Genomic DNA, 14,832 nt, shown 5'->3' on the forward strand with positions numbered 1-14,832 from the left:
GGCTGAGTCATATAGCCCACATGGTCCGCCACCGCATGCCCAAGCGGTATATCTTTGGTCAGATAGAGGAGCTAAACGGGCACAGCACGGGATAGAAAACAGATGGAGGAGGCTCGTGATGGATGCTACTGGGAAGTTGCCCTCCAGCAACAACACAGGGCGGAGCGTTGACGCTCAAGACAATGAGCAGAGCACTGGGCGGCTAACACGCAGTAAGTTGGCATAGTGGGGAGCATAGGTGGTGCATCTGTCAGTCACCTCGGTTAACCCGTAACATCTGGGATTGTCCTGTGACCTACCAGAAGTGAGCCTGCCTCACTCCACGTGGCATTAAGGTGCACGTAGCGATAGTGCATCGGTTAGCACGCTGTCCTACGAACCCGGTGACCCGAGTTCGATTCCCGCTCATGGCCAACACCAGTGATGATTATCTGAACCAGTCCCAGGTCTCCCGTTCGTCGACTCGGCCTCAAATGAGTACCTGGTACGGCGTGTAAACATCGCTACTAGTGAGACAAAGGCGGCCGGGCGTGGTGCTGGCCACCCACCCCCTTCGTGTGCCATACCGGCCTTCATAGGTGCTCGCTAACAGCACTTGCCCCAAGTCTGTTAAGGCTATATGGGGGATCTTTGTCTTTTACATGTGCTTGTGATTTTTGTAGACGTTGAAGATCTGACACATAAAACCGGAAACTTCAAACAATTCTCGGTGTTCTGCAGCATGCTTGAGTCGGCCATAACGCAGGTGAGAGCCTCTCTGAATCCTATGCCCAGGGGTTCTGAACCCTCACTGGACTGACAGCCCCCTGCAGCTGAGGTGTAGACTTCTCAGCGAGATTACCAACGAAAGAAAGGCAAAACGCAGTGGGCGAGATGATGCAAAATTGCAGTGCAGAAAGAGTAGACGGGCAAAGTTGTAGCGGGTTGGAGAAATTGCATCGTCGCATTAATAAAACGGCAAATTTCAACGCACATGGAGATGGAGCCGATATCCACGGCGCATATTCCCGGTCACAGTGCATTCAGTAGAGAGGGTACAATATTGTCAATCGGATTCCAGAGGATTAATTTATTTTCTTTATATGTTAATATTAATTGATAGCTCTCCTTTGAATTCACTGCATATTGAAGGTTATTATTTAACACCCATAATCCACCAAGAGAGAGCATACAGCTTTTGTAACCGTAGAATTGTTCATTTGTCAATCTGTCAATCACTATAGATCAGGGTGTGTACATATATATACACACACACGAAAATACAGCACTTTGTCAATCCTATAAATGTCCTAATGATGGGCCACTTTGTTGAGCTATCATTTGTGGCGAGGTCGCTTCTGAAAATTTAGTGAATACCTCAGTGGGCTTTGCCTGGTAGGATGGGGATGGTTTAGTTGTATTTGTGTGTTTGGGTGATTTGTTTACCGTTCTTGTACTTTGCACTACAATCGTGTTTTGTTTTGTTTGTTGTAACGTTCTGACCCGCTCCTACTGGACATCTGTAAAAAAGAGCTTTATAGCTCATCGGATTCCTCCAGTATAAATAAATATTCTGATTCTGGTTTGACCATACTTCACCACACATACTTCAGGGTCAGGACCACTCAAGTGAGCTGTGGTTGGGAATTGAACTCGGGGCTCCAGGTGTAGCGTGATCATGACTGCACCACCGCTCCACCCTTGTGATTAAGAGAGTCATTGTTTTTGTTGTATTATCAAAAACTTCACTCTCATTATAATGGTAAAAACAACATTCAATTCAAGATCACATTGCCACCCCTTCTCAATTCGATGCATTCATTAGATTGATTCTATGCATTCATTCAATTTGATGCATTCAATAGATTATATGCATTCATTCGATTAATTCATTTCGATTCATTAATTCGTCCGGGCTGTGCTGTCAACTGAGTGGCACCGTGGTTTAGATCGATTCACAATCGCAGGGGTCACAGTTTCAAATCCCCACCTGGGGTTGATTCCACTCTGTCATCTCTGTGTATGTATGTATGTTGAACTTCTTTCGCACCGTACGTAGCTAACCGTGCTAATCAGAAGTGCGGGGGAAGGGGAGGGGGCATGGGTGCGAGGGGAGGGTAGCTGGGGGGGCTGTGGGTGGGGGGGCCTGGGGGTGTACCACTTTCGGGAAGGTGGGGGGGTAGAATCAGGGTTTCAGTCGCCTGTGACTAAAATGGCCTCTCGGTCCAGTCACAGACAGTTGTCCTCTGGAAAGACTCGCTACGGCAATGTGGAATTTCCATCCAACACTCGTTTGAACAGGAGGACTCTGACCGTTGTCGTTGACCCGACTCGGCTGTTTATTCAGAGCAGCGAGTCGGTGAGCCTTGACCTCCTGAACCTAGTGCCGACCTGGAGCGAATGATGACAAATGCCGATAAGGCGGCACGGCCATGCGGTCAGCGCTGCATCCCTCCCAACCGCCGCCCAACCAACTCACCTCCCAGTGGCGCCGCCAACCCAGCACCACTCCAGCGCTACCATCAGTCTCATCTACACGGTGGAGTTTGACAGGTGCCCTCCGCACAGCAGCAACAGCAGCAACAGCAGCATGACTGCAACACTGTTTCCTTAATGCCATCACCACCGCCATTGTGATGGTGGTGCTGCGCACGGTGGCCTGTATCCAGCACCGCGGAGGCGATGGTTGGTGATCGCGTAAATGTTTGAAACTCTCTTCCCCCCGTGGGAGTCGAGGAGGAGCCATGACTTTGCTCGCCAGGAGAAGGCGCACTGCAAGTCGAATAAATCGCCATCCGTTTCTATCTGTACGGGGAGAGAGTTTTGTCCCCTCGCATGCGTGGGTTTTGTCGAGGTGCTCCAGTTTCCTCCCACTTGTATAATAAACATAACTCTTGTGAATTGGCTTAAAACAATCAAAACATTTAAACTCAATGTAGCAGCAGGACCCTCCTGAAAAAGAGTCGTGCGACTCAGTGTGGCTCTCCTGGATAAATGAGTAAATTATTCTTACCATCATCAGCGCTGTCACCATCAGCAGCTCTGTCAGCAGCAGCATTTGCAAGCCATCACCGCTCATTACTACCAGTTACCACTACCACCAGCAAGATTACTGTGATCGCCACCACCGTCACTATCATATGCAAAATCACCATCGGCATCCTAATAACAATCTCGCCACCAGAAAGCATTACTCACATTGTTGTCACAGCTGCACATGGCACACAGATGTACAGGCAGTCAAGCACAAAGGTGTACGTGCACACAGGTGTACATATACATAAGTGTACGTGCGCAGAGGCATAGTCACACATGCACACAGGTGTAAAGGCATACGGGCAGACAGGTCAAGGTGTCCATGAGTACAGGTGTACAGACATTCAGGCACAAAGGTGTGTGTTGGTACAGGTGTACACACACAGGCACGTAGGTGTGTGTTGGTACAGGTGTTTCCAGGTGTACACACATACAGGCACACAGTTGAGTGGGCCTGCCACAGTAGTCCTGCAGGACTCACCGTGTCCGCCCGTTCCCCCTGCGCAGGATCCACTACCCGCTGGCGCTGGGCTACGCGGGGGCGCCCGGATACCGCCACCCTGCAGAGAGCCGTGCGCCAGCTCAAGGAGGAGCTGTCCCACCTGCGGGGTCACCCGGGCGTCGTGCAGGACCACAAGCACAGGGAGTGAGTGCAGCAGCCACGCTCACCTCTCAACTCTGAGCCCGTCTACCCCAATTGTATATCTCCTACGCACTGATATACGTGTGTACTTGGTACGTGTCCATTCCATGTACGTTTTGTACTTTGTTTAAAGGGATGCTGCCATGGTGTAACGCTGAGCACATGAAGTCTCGCAATCCAGAGGTCGTCAGCATGATCTCCCAGTGCGCCAGTGTAAATGGGTAAACCGTGGTTAATTGATATGAAGACCACGTGTGGTGGGGTAAAGTGTGATTTCTTCAATGTCAAATATCCTTTCATGGGGCTCCTAGATCTTCCTTAGCGGAGGCCCCTCTGTCAGCAGTGGGACTGAGCAAGCAATTGCACACCTGCACAACTCTCCCATTTTTCGCTCTGTAAACTCTAAAGCCTCCTCCCCCATCGCGCACCAGGCTGGAGTCTCTCCAGCGCGACAAACGCGAGCTGGAGGCACTCGTTGCCCGGCTGCAGAAGAGAGCGGAGGGTGGCGGCTGCGGTGGTGCGAGCGACGCCGGCGTCGTCGGCGCCACGGCCGCCAAGGAGCTGCGCGTGCTGCGACGCCTCGTGTCGAGCCTCCAGGAGGAGCTGGGCCGCGAGAGAGCCAAGGCCCAGCGCTCGGCCGCCAAGAGGTCGCAGGAAATCCGCAGGCTCAAACGACGAGGTGCAAGCAGCGACCGTGACGATGGGATTTTTGTTGATCGTTTACACCCACGCCTGAGCCTGGTGCTGTGTAACACAGCACGAGGCTGGGTGGGTTCAGGGGGGTTTAGGGCCTCGGCAAGGTAAGGCAATTTACCCTTTTTACCGGGTAAAAGGGTAAGGTAAAGGGTAAAGGTAAAGGTGTCGACATTCCAAGGGGTAAGGTAAAGGGTAGGGTAAAGGTAGCTTGGAAGAATTACCCGGTGGAGTAAAGGTAGCGTAAAGTATTACCCTGGTAAATACGGTACCGTTATTTACCGCTAAAAGCTCCGTGGCGCAGTCCGTGGCCTCCATTTAATAAGTAATATTTTAAATAACTTTTTTAAAACACACTTTAAACTCCACGACTCCAGGAAGTGGCCCCGAAGCTTGCCATAACGTAAGGGGCCGTGGCCAATTACAGCCAACGTCAGTTGAGCGTGGACAATTAGACCCAAGCCGAAACATACAATATAAAAAATAATGTTTAAAAAAAATATATATTTTATGATATAATATATTGTCATCAGTATGACATACCACATTGGAAGTGGGTTAAAGTTGAGTACCAAATTTGAGGATACAACAACGACGACAACGACGCCGACACAACGACGACAACGACGCTGACAACAACGACAACAAGCGTGTTAAAATTGGAATCATCGAGAGTATTCTATATGAATAAAGCGCTCTAACCTAGCATTTACCGCTATAAACCTTTTTCATGTGTAGTTCCCTAGTAATTACCCTGTAATACGGGTAATTTGTATGGGTAAAGGTAAAAGCTATGGGTAAAGGTAGGCTCGTTGCTTTTACCTTTTACCTTACCTTGCCGAGGCCTAGGGGGGTTCCTAGTAGCTGCGTCGGAAATCGTTGGTGCTGCGATGGCGTTGCTGCTGTTATGGCGTTGGCACCGTGACGAAGTTGGCGCAGTGATTGCGTTGGCTTAGTGATGGCATTGGCTTACTGATGGCGTTGGGCGCCGTGATGGCGTGGGCGCCGTGATGGCGTGGGTGCCGTGATGGCGTGGGCGCCATGATGGCGTGGGCGCCATGATGGCGTGGGCGCCATGATGGCGTGGGTGCTGGGATGGTGCTGTCATGATGATGTTGGTGACCGTGTGTCCGTTGGTGCAGCTGAGGAGGCCGCGGGCTCGGAAAGGAGTCTCCGTGCCCGCGTCAAATGTTCTCAGCACCGAGCTGGCGCTGTGTACAAGAGGGGGTGAGTGAGCCCACGCGCATGTTCAATGATGCAACCAAAAAACACAACGGCTCTCGTAGATGTACAATGCACAACAACATAATGTATAATCATAACGATCGCATATAACCCGTGGTACAGCCATCGAGGGTGCTGCGCTGCCATCAGCGCCGGTGTCCACAGGCCTGGAAGGCTCGAGGTGTCGGGCTGTGGCAGGGAGGGATAGTGGACAGTGGGGTCGGGGGAGGGGAGGGGGGGCCTATTTATTCTCAGCTCTTGGGGCCCACGCAACATCGCTGCCGCAACTGCAGAAGTGGTACACGGATGAGCCGCTTAAAAATGTATTCTTGCACTCACGATATGTAACATCGAATGGTGTGCAAGAATATTCGATTATTATTTAAGATTCGTGCAAATTGCATGAAAATCACATGCGACTGTTTTGCTAACTTTAGGCTCGTAGTAGAAATGGAGTCGAGAATTCACATGAGGATGACAGAACTTAGAAGAAAATGTAAACGAGATCTATATTATAAATGGGATTGGCACGACATATGAGGCAAATGATGAAAAATCAGACGAGGGAATGGGAAACTGCAAATCACATTGTAACAAACAAGATGGTACAGATGAGAAAATAGGGCAAGCGGGACGGAAACAAACAATATAAAGGAGGTGGTAAAAACAAGACAAGAAGAGAGGAGGTTCTTCAACATGACCTCGAATCGTGACGATTCAGCCAAATCACCTGGGCGGTGACTCATGCCCTGACTTACTCACTCCATGAACTGATGAACTGATTCACTGTTGGACAGGCGGACTGATTCACTGATGCACAGACTGACTCCCTGATGGATGGATGGAACGGATTGACTCACTGATGGATGGATGGACTGACTCACTGACTCCCTGATGACAGACTGACTCCCTGATGGACAGACTGACTCCTGATGGAGGGATAGACGAGTCACTGATGGATGGATGGACGGATTGACTCCTGATGGATGGATGGATGGACTGACTCACTGATGGACAGACCGAGTCACTGATGGACAGACTGACTCACTGACAGGGACGGGTGGACCGGCAGCTCGTTACTCAGACTCCTTGTGCCCCAGGAGGGTCACTCCCGTGCTGCCCCCTCAGCGGAGCGTTCCCGGGGCAGCGAAGAGGGGCGGCTTCCGGGGGCCCCGGAAGGGCCCGGGGTGAAGTTCGCTCCACGTCCCGCGAGAGGGAGAGGAGGACCGCGTCCAGGGAGGGGCGCCCCCCCGTCCGTGGTCCCCGCTCACGGACCCCCTCCCTGTCGCCTGCCGGTGAGGACGGACACTCGCCCACTCGTCCACTTAAATGCTCTACCACTCACTCCCTACTCATCCACTCGTTCTCACGCTCACCTGCTCACTCCGAGCTTATCAAATTGCTCACTCATACACTCACCCACCCACTCACTCACCCACTCACCCACGCACTCTCTCACCCACTCACTCACCCACTCACCCACCCACTCACTCACCCACTCACCCACTCACCCACTCACCCATTCACTCATTCACGCACTAACTCACTCACCCACTTGCTCACATGCTCACTTACTCTCCATTCACTCCCTACTCATCCACTCATTCTCAACTCACTTGCTCACATCCTTGCTTATAAATTGCTCGCTCACTCACTCACAGACTCACTCATTTGCGCACTTCACTTACCCAACTTGCTCATGTACTTACCCGCTCCTCACGCCCCGTTCACACACTTGCCCACTCATTAATTTGCCCCACTCACTGCTTCGCTCATTCACCCCACTCACTCGCTTAGACACCACCCTCTCGCTCATTAACCATCTCCACTCATAAACACACACACCCACCCACTCATTCACTTACTCGATCTTTCGGCCACCCACCTATTTTGATCTAATGAGATATTTGATAGTCTGTTAAAATTAAATCAAGAGTGTGAGAGTATGTATATAGAAACTGACATATTTTTATTGTATGTCTGCTTGTATATGTGTGTATACTGTGGATGTAATAGGTGTATGTATGTTTGTGTATTTTGTATGGAGAGTGGGGAGCGTTAGTGCAGCGGTTAGCGCGCTGCACTATTAACTCAGTCACCCGGGTTCGATTCCCACTCCCGGTCAACAGCATCTGAACTGGTCCTGGGCCTTCCCTAGGTCGACTCAGTCACAAATAAATACCTGGTGTGGTGTGTAAGATATCAGTACTGGGCAGATGAAGGCAGTCAGGCGTGGTGCTGGCCACCCACCCTCTCGTGAGCTGTGCCGGCCTTCATAGGTGCTCGCTAAACAGCACTTGCCCCAACAGTTTGTTCAAGGCTAAACGGGGGATCTTGGTTTTATGTATGGAGAGCAGTAGTGGAGTGGTTAGCGTATTGTACTACGAACCTGATTTTGATTCCAGTGACGATTGTCTAAACTGGTCCCGAGCCTTCCCTAGGTAGACTCAGCCTTAAATTTGTACCTAGTGCGGTGTGTATACTTCCAGCGCTGAGAGACAAAGGTGGCCAGGCATTGGGCCATGCCGGACTTCATAGGTGCTTGCTAACAGCACTTGCCCCAACAGTTTGTTCAGGATATTTGCTCTTCGTGTGTGTGCACTGTGTGTATTGTGTGCTGTGTATATTGCGTGTGTATGTGTGTGTATGTGTGTATTATGTGTGTGCTGTGTGTGTATGTGTGCTGTGTGTATTGTGTGTATGTGTTCTGTGTGTATGTGTTCTGTGTGTATGTGTGCTGTGTGTATTGTGTGTGTGCTGTGTGTATGTGTGCTGTGTGCTGTGTGCTGTGTGTATTGTGTATTGTGTGTGTATGCTATGTGTGTGTGTGTGTATTGTGTGTGTGCGCACATGTCCAGCAGGCCGTGTGCCGGCCTTTGACCCCACGGCGTACGTGCGTGAGCGAGAGCAGCGCAAGAAAGAGGCAGAGCTGCGTGGGTGAGAGATACACAATGATCGTGCGTGTGTGCACACCTTGTGCTTGGCACCGTGATACACACACAGATAAACACTGAGCACTGTACGCACGGTGTGTATACATAAACACCGCACGTACCATCCCGTTGTGTATTACACTGCCGGCTGCGCCTTGTGTACCGCACCGTGTATCCTGCCGTGTGTATCAGACTGCTTACCACCCCGTATGTACCACACATTGTGGTACACACAGTGTGTACCACACAGGAATGGAACTCAGGTCACCGGGTTCATAGCGCAGCACACTAACAGCTGCACCACTGCTCCCCATGTTGTACCACACTGTGTGCTGCGCTATGAACCCGGTGACCTGAGTTCCATTCCTGCTCACGGCTAACAACACTGGTGACGATTAATTTGAACCAGCCCTCGGCCTCCCCTAGGTCGACTCAATCTTAAATGAGTACCTGGTACGGTGTGTAAAAACATCGCCACTGGGGGAGACAAAGGCGGTCGGGCGTGGTTGCTGGCCACCCACCCCCTCGTGTGCCGTGCTGGCCTTCATAGGTGCTCACGAACAGTACTTGCCCCTACAGTCTGTTGAGGCTATGTGAGGGATCTTTGTTCTACGCTGTGCGTGCCGTGTGGCGTGTCTAACCGTGCGGCGTGCGCTGGCAGTTCGAGGCAGCGTCGCCGGGAGCTGCAGGGGACCCCGGGGAGCGGGGGCTCCAGCGGGGGCAGGGGTCGCCCGCGGTCGCGCCCTCCCTCGGGGGGACGAGCGCTCAACGGGCAGAACACACGCAGCTCCTCCCGTGAGAACACACGAACACGCACGAACATGTGTGTGTGTGTCACTGTGCATGTCAGTGTGTGCGACAGGGATGTCCGCTGGCTCCCACATTATTTAACATCTATTTTGACCATGTAGTTCGTGAAGCCTTCAATAGCTGTACCGGGGGAATTTCTATTTGGTACAGATATAATAGGAGGCTGATCGACGCCCGGGTGCGATCAAGGGATGGCTCCCTATTGGTCAACCACGTTATGTATGCCGATGATTTGGTAATAGCTGCTCATTCAGAAGAGGAGTTGGAGAAGCTGCTGCTGAGACTGGAGCGTGCCACTAAGAGGTGGGGCCTTACCATCAGCCCCACCAAAACTAAGCACCTGCCTGGGTATTTTGTACCATCGGACACTCCACCCCCACAACTCCCAATCGGTGATGGGGCAGTAGTGGAGAGAGTGGAGAGTTTCCCATACCTGGGCAGTGTGCTTATGACCGGCTCCAGTTTAACAGCAGAGGTCTCACTCCGAATCAGTCGAGCGGCAATATCTTTTCATCGGTTTGCGTAACGCTGTGTGGAAGCTACCTGGTCTGTCGCTCCGCACGAAGCTTCAGGTCTTCTCGGCCACAGTCATTCCCTCCCTTCCCTACGCTTGTGAAACGTGGACCCCCTAATGGAGCATCTTCGCCGGTTGGAAACATTTAGGCTGGCCTGCCTACGATCCATCCTGGGTTTAACCAGGCTGGATTGTGTGAGGAGCTCACAAATCCTTGAAAGATCTGGTCAAAGTCCCATCGGTGAGCTCCTCCGGCAGGCAAGGCTGCGTTGGCTGGGTCATGTAGCCCGCATGCCCAGCCACCGCATGCCCAAACAGCTCTTGTTCGGCCGGATCGAGGGGGCTAAACGGGCGTGGCACGGGCTAGAGAAGAGATGGAGTGATGTGGTACAGGAGGACGTGGAGCTGAGTGGAATTGCCGATGACTGGTACCAGCAGTATCAAGATCGGCCTCAGTGGAGGAGGCTCGTGAAGGACGCTACTGGGTAGTTGGAGGCAATCGCCCTCCAACAACAACGGAGGGTGGAGGAGCGACGCTCACAACAACGAGCGGAGCGCCGGGTGGCTAAAGCACAGCAATTTGGTACAGTAGGGGGCACAGGTGGTGCATCAGCCAGTCATCTCGGTCATCTCGATCAGTCGACCCATGGCACCTGCTGGGTCTGCCCCGTGACCTCCTGCCAGCGGGCGTTCGACACTTCACGTGGCCTCAAGGTGCACTTGGCCTGGCACAAGCGTCGTGGTGACGTCACCGCCACTTCGTGGCGAATGGCGGTTGTTGTTGTCAGTGTGTCAACGTGCGTGTCCGTGTTAGTGTAGTTGTTCGCTGCCTGCGCTGCACACCCGGTGACCCGAGTTCGATTTCCGCTCACGGCCAACACCAGTGACGAATATCTGAACCGGTCCTGAGTCGCCAATGAGTACCTGGTGCGATGTATAAACATCGCCACTAGGGAGACAAAGGCGGCCGGGCGTGGTGCTGGCGACCCACCTCCTCGTGTGCGGTGCCGGTCTTCATAGGTGCACTTGCCCAAACAGTCTCTTAAGGCTATACTGGCGGGGTGGGGGGTGTCTTGGGTATTTTGTGACATCAATAACTCCACCCCCTCTGCAAGAGTATAGAATGGTTGTATAGAAGTTGGAGGCAGTTCCGTATCAGAATAAGTGTGGTCATGACCACCTCTGGTTTGGCAGCGGAGGTCTCGCTCCAATTTATTGGAGCGCCATTACCTTTTCAATGGCTGCATAGCGCTAAGTGAAGCTTCCTGGCCTATCGCTCTCCGTATGAAGCTCTGGGTCTTCTCGGCCAAAGTTAAGCCCACTCTTTTCTTTGCTTGCGAAACATGGAGCACTTTACAGGAACACCAGTGCCATATTGAAACAGTCAGACTGCCCAGAATCTATCTTGAGTTTAACTCGGCTGGATTGTGTGAAGAGCTCACAGAAGCTTGAAAGATCTGGACAAAGTCCCATTTGTGAGCTCCTCTGGCAAGGCGAGGTTGCGTTGGCTGGGTCAAGTTAACCCATACGCCCAGTGGGGTTGTATGATAGAGGCTGAATGAGCATGGCACGGCCTAGAGAAGAGATGGCTGATGTGGTACAGGAGGACTCGGGGTGGACTTTCTGAAGACCAGTACCAATGGTGTTAGCATCGACTCTGTGGAGGGTTGCTAATGGAGGGTGTTACTGGGAAAATCTATCTGGCCCTTCCAGAATGTGAACGTAAGTTACATCACTCAGTCACTGTCTGTACGAGACGTATGTATTATCTATGTATAGACGTGTGTGTGTGTGTGTGCAGTGCTTGTAAACAGCACTTGCCTCAACAGTCTGGTAGAGGCTATGTGGGGGGATCTTTGTCTTTGTGCAGTGGAGAGCGCCCACAGTCGGCGATCATCAGCAGGTTCCGGCAGCGACGCTGCCCCCTTTTCCGAGCCTCTCACCTCCGCCACGTGAGTCCCTCTCCTCCTCCTCCTCCTGCTGCTGCTGCCACCGACACTATAGCCGATTCAACTGCTGCAGCCGAGAATGCAGCCCAGTACTCGTCAAAAACAAACAACTCTGTGACCCCTCTCAGGCAGTAGTGACACGACGTCCTTCAGGCTCGCATTACTCGTTCTCACAATCCTACAAATGCAACTTTTTCTTTTTCTTGGTAAGGCCCACCGAGCGATGTAGCTCTTTTTCACAAGCAACCTGGCTCTCACAAATGATAGCTCAACAAAGTGTCTGAAACCTTTTGCAAGGAATCATGTTTACATTAGCCAGAAAAAATGGAAAAACCCTATTATTACATGATGTAGATGCTTACTTTGATAGTGCGATGTCTTTGAACTGTGCGCCTTTTGGCATCATCTGGTCGAACACCGTATGAGACTAAGCTCTAAGGAAAGCTGTCTCTGGTGTGGACCAATCAGTTTCAAGGACAATGCATAAATTATCAGTGTTGTTTTTCGTTTGCATTTTGACTGCAAGTATTGTGGTTAATGTAAACATGAGTCCTTGCAAAAGGTTTCAGTTTTGTCGCCTGAAAAAAGGGTAAAAACCCGATTATTGTGGTACGTGGTGTGGGTTGGTGTGTTGTGGCATGTGATGTGCTATTGTTTTCGTTGTCGTGTGGCATGATGTGCGATGGTATAGCGTTGGCTGGTGATACAGTGTGGTGTCGTGTCATGTCGTATCATTGTCGTGCAATGTGTTGTTGTTGTTGTGCAGAACCCATAGACGTGGAGGTAAAGCCGTGAAAAAGAGCTCCTGGGAAAGCCCAGCTGAAGTGAGAACTGCCGACACCACTCACACAGCACCCCACCACTCACCACTCACACAGCACCCCCACCACTCACCACTCACACAGCACCCCACCACTCACCACTCACACAGCACCCCACCACTCACCCCTCACACAGCACCCCACCACTCACCACTCACACAGCACCCCACCACTCACCACTCACACAGCACTCACCACTCACACAGCACCCTACTACTCACCACTCACACAGCACCCCACCACTCACCACTCACACAGCACCCCACCACTCACCACTCACACAGCACTCACCACTCACTCACCACTCACACAGCACCGCACCACTCACACAGCACCCCACCACTCACCCCCACACTCACCACTCACACAGCACTCACCACTCACCACTCACACAGCACTCACCACTCACCCCACCACTCACCACTCACCCCACACTCACCACTCACACAGCACCCCACCACTCACTACTCACACAGCACTCACCACTCACCACTCACACAGCACTCACCACTCACACAGCACCCTACCACTCACAACACTCACTTACCACTCACACAACACTCACTCACCACTCACACAGCACTCACCACTCACACAACACTCACCGTTCACACAGCACTCACCACTCACCACTCACACAGCACCCTACCACTCACACACCACTCGCACAGCACTCACCACTCACACAGCGCTCACCACTCACTCACCACTCACACAGCACTCACCACTCACACAGCACCCCACCACTCACCACTCACACAGCACGCGACCAAACTTGTGCATTTATGTGTGCATGAGCATGCTTGTGCGTGTGTACGTGAATGCGGGTGAGTGAGTGTGTGCATACTCATCATGTTCGTGCGCTCGTTTCCCTCAGCCCAAGCGGGGCCGTGCGGAGCGGAGACGGCAGCTGGCCAGCACGCCCACAGCGACCCAACCCGCCGACACAAGTGAGGACATGGCCCTCCCTCGGTGTCCGTCTGGTTGTTAACCTCTCTCTCTCTGCCTCTCTCTCTCTCTGCATGGCCCTTTCTGCATCTCCATTTCTCTCCAAACCTCAAACCCCTCCGTGCGTTCACAGTTGGCTGCTCATGCCAACAAGCATCTCTCACCTCCACTAACACAGGACGCGGCATGGTGCTGGCCACTCAACCGCTCGTGTGCCGTGTCATCCTTGACAAATGCGAGGCAACAACACTTGCCACGCCGGTCCGTGGGGTGCATCTGTGCCAGTCACCTCGGCCAGTCAACTGATAACGCCCGGGTCTGTGCCATGGCCTGCTGCCAGCGAGCCTTCACACTTCACACGGCTTCAAAGGGCACCCAGGCTGGCATGAGCGCAGCGGTGACATCACTGCCACTTAGTCGTGAATGACGGCTGTTGTTTTTATTATTTATGCCTGCTTGTGTCTGATATCCTGTGTACGATCTGCCTGTGTGTGTGTACGGGGAATGGTAGTGTAGCGATTAGCGCACCGCGCTACAAACCTGGCGACCCGGGTTCAATTCCCGCTCACGGACAACACCGGTGATGATTATCTGAACTGGTCCCAGATCTCCCCTACGTCGACTCGGCCTCAAATGAGTACCGGGTGCGGTGTGTAAACATCGCCACTGGGGAGACAAAGGCGGTTGGGGCATGGTGCTGGCCACCCACCCCCTCGTGTGCCGTACTGGCCTTAATAGGTGCTCGCTAAAAACACTTTCCCCAACAGTATGTTAAGGCTATATACGGGGGATCTTTGTCTTTGTGTGTTTTCTGCAGTGACCTACTACAGCCAATCGGCCGACCTTTCCGAGATCGACGCTCGCCTCGACGCTCTGCAGGACTACATGCGTGCGCTAGAAGCCCACAAGTAGCCCCTCCGTCCCTCCCACCGGTAGCTCCTCCGTCCCTCCCACCGGTAGCCCCTCCATCCCTCCCACCACGGCCACCTTCGTGGGAGTGTCGCCCATGGGTAGCACGTCGTCAGTGCTCGCCACTTGGCACCATCTTACCAACACCTCCCAATGCCTATTAGAGCACGACAACACTCGTCATGCAGTATCACATCATCAGAGTACCTACCACGCAGTCGTATCTGCCTCATCGCCACTACCACGCAGTCGTATCTCACCATCAAGTCCCCCGTGTAGCCTTAACAGATCGTTGGGACAAGTGCTGCGAGCACCTATGAAGGCTGACACGGCACACGAGGGGGTGAGTGGCCAGCCCTACGCCCGGCCGCCT

At 52.5% G+C, this 14,832-nt stretch overlaps 1 pseudogene; it reads left to right on the forward strand.

The window, feature by feature from the left end:
• The first annotated feature begins 289 nt into the window (after nucleotides 1-289).
• LOC133361732 (centrosomal protein CCDC61-like) lies at nucleotides 290-14,575 on the forward strand (annotated as a pseudogene).
• The last annotated feature ends 257 nt before the right edge of the window (nucleotides 14,576-14,832 follow it).

This window comes from Lethenteron reissneri, unplaced genomic scaffold (assembly GCF_015708825.2).
Source record: "Lethenteron reissneri isolate LAM-NWPU_2019-01 unplaced genomic scaffold, ASM1570882v1 scaffold_1211, whole genome shotgun sequence".
NCBI classification, from domain to species: domain Eukaryota; kingdom Metazoa; phylum Chordata; class Hyperoartia; order Petromyzontiformes; family Petromyzontidae; genus Lethenteron; species Lethenteron reissneri.